The following is a 2,820-nucleotide window of genomic DNA, read 5'->3' as shown; positions in this document are numbered from 1 at the left end:
ATCAAGTAGCACCCCGTGTAAATTTTTCAAGTGCCTTAGTGCTCGAGAGGCCATGGAAAATCCCATGCTTTCCCATGCCATCATACCCAAACATCATGCGATGGTGGCCAAACTTTTCAAGCATGTGGTGGGGACCAAAGTGTAAATACAGTTGGTACTTAGCCTTTGATCATTCGATCGCTCTACAAACCCCACAAGAAGGTCATCAATTCACAGGCAGGACCAATGATTCCTAGTCAAAAGTCATCGACATATCAAACGCAATGGATCCTAATGAATTATGGGTCATCAGAGTCCACGAAGGATAGCCCCTTTTTGCAAGCTAGTTGTCTATGTGCCAACCTGATAGACTTGCCTCAGCTTCATTAGGCCACAATGGTTTCTCATGGAGAATGCGTAGAGTTCTTTATCTCCGACCACCACCATCGGTCAATGTTTGATATATCAAGTAGCTCCTTGTGTGTAATTTTCAAGTCTCTTAGTGCTCAAGAGGCCATGTAAAGTCTCACTCTTCCCCATTCCACTATACCCAAACATCGTCCAATGGTTACCAAACTTTACGAGAATGTGGGGGGGGACCCCCAAGATGCTCGTAAAGATTGGGCACCATTAGAACATGTTAGCTCTAAGTCAAGTAGCTTTCCATGTATAATTTTCAATTCTCTTGGTGCTTGAGAGGCCATGGAAAATCCCTCTCTTCCCCATACCATCGTATCCACGGTGACCAAACTTTGCCAACATGTGGGGGGGTCCCCTCTCAGATTTTGGTGACCATCATACAATGTTTAATCTTATTCTTCCCCATGCCATCATTATAACCAAACATCCTTTGATGGTGACCAAACTTTGCGAGCATGTTGGGGGGACCCTCGCATATGTTTGCAAAATTTAATTCACCATCACCATCGGATGATGGTTTCTATGTCATGTAATACCTTGTGTGTAATTTTTAAGTCTCTTAGTGCTGGAGAGGCCATGGAAAATCCCACTCTTCCCCATGGCATTGTACCCAAACATTGTTGGATAGTGACCAAACTTTGCGAGCATGACAAAGTTTGGTCAAGGGACCCCCCCACATGGTTGCAAAGTTTAATCACCATTAGACGATGTTTCCTAAGTCAAGTAGCACCCCGTGTGCAATTTATAAGTCTCTTGGTGCTCAAGAGTCTATGGAAAGTAATACTCTTCCCCACGCCATTGTACCCAAATATCCTCTGATGGTGACCAAACTTTGTGAGTATGAGGGGGATAATTCCCCACATGCTCGCAAACTTTGGTCACCACTGGACGAGGATGTAAGTCTCTTATTACTTGAGAAAAACCTTGCTCTTCTCCATGCCATCGTACCCAAACCTCATCCAATGGTGACCAAACTTTGTGAGCATGTGGGGAATCCCCCTCACATTCTTGCAAAGTTTGGTCACCATGGAATAATGTTTGCTAAGTTAATTAGCACCTCGTGTGAAATTTGGAAGTCTCTTCGTGCTTGAGAGTCCATAGAAAATCCACTCTTCCCCATGCCATCGTACCCAAACATCGTCCGATAATGACCAAACGTTACCAGCATGTGAGGGGGAGTCCCCCTCCCACATGTTTGAAATATTTGGTCACCATTGGACGACGTTTGCTAAGTCATGTAGCGCCCCGTGTGAAATTTCCAAGTCTCTTTGTGCTCAAGAGGCCATGGAAAATCCCACTCTTCCCCATGCCATTGTCCTCGAATAGCCTTTGATGGTGGCCAAACTTTGTGAGCATGTTAAGTTTCCCCCCCACATGCTCGCAAAGTTTGGTCACCATTAGACGCTCCCACATGTTTGCAAAGTTTAGTGACCATCCTGATGATGTTTGGTATATCAAGTAGTACCCCATGTGCATTTTTCAATTCTTTTAGTGCTAGAGAGGCCATGGGAAATCCCACTCTTCCCCATGCCACCGCACCCAAACATTGTTCGATGGTGACCAAACTTTGCGAGCATGTGGTGGGGTCCCATCTCACATGTTCAAAAAGTTTGGTCACCATTTGATGATATTTGTTATATCAAGTAGTGACCTTGTGTGCATTTGTAAATTCTCTTGTTGCTTGAGAGACCATGAAAAAACCCTCTCTTCCCCTTTCCATTGTACGCAAACATCGTCTCGTCGATGGTGACCGAACTTTGCAAGCACGTGGGGTGTACCCCCCACGTGCTCACAAATTTTGGTCGAACAATGTTTAGTATATCAAGTAGAACTCCCTATGCAAATTTCAAGCCTCAACAAGTCATGGAAAATCTTAGTCCTCCCATGCCATCATTTACCCAATCATCCTTCGATGTTGACCAAACTTTGCGAGCTTGTGGGGGGGGGCATATCCTTGCAAAGTTTGGTCACCATCAGATGATGTTCACTACATCAAGTAGCACCCCATGTGTAATTTTCAAGTCTCTTAGTCCTCAAGATGCCATGAAAACTCCTGCTCCTCCCCATGCCATCATACCCAAACATTGTCTAATGGTGACCACGTTAGAATATTAGCTTGTCATGTGAACAAGAGTGTAGTTAAGGGGTGTGTGTGTGTGTGAATTCACCCTAGGGATGTAAACCCTAAACCTAGGGATATTATCTTGGCATGTGAACAAGGGCATAAATAAGGTGTGTGTGTGAAGTCAAGGCTAGGGATGCAAACCCTAACAACCCCAGGTGACTATGCCTATATAAAGGCACATTGTGCTCCATTCCTATGAATGAAGGAGAGCCTAGTTGTACTTGCGTAAGTTAATAAGCAAGATTATATTCGTGTACACATTTAGCCCTATCTCTTTATGATTATGTGTGTGTGTC

This window comes from Cibotium barometz, chromosome 52 (genome assembly GCF_041138505.1).
Source record: "Cibotium barometz isolate CiBa-2024 chromosome 52, ASM4113850v1, whole genome shotgun sequence".
In the NCBI taxonomy this organism is placed as follows: Eukaryota; Viridiplantae; Streptophyta; class Polypodiopsida; order Cyatheales; family Cibotiaceae; genus Cibotium; species Cibotium barometz.
The sequence above is the reverse complement of the archived record's forward strand: the minus strand, read 5'-3'. Positions refer to the sequence as shown.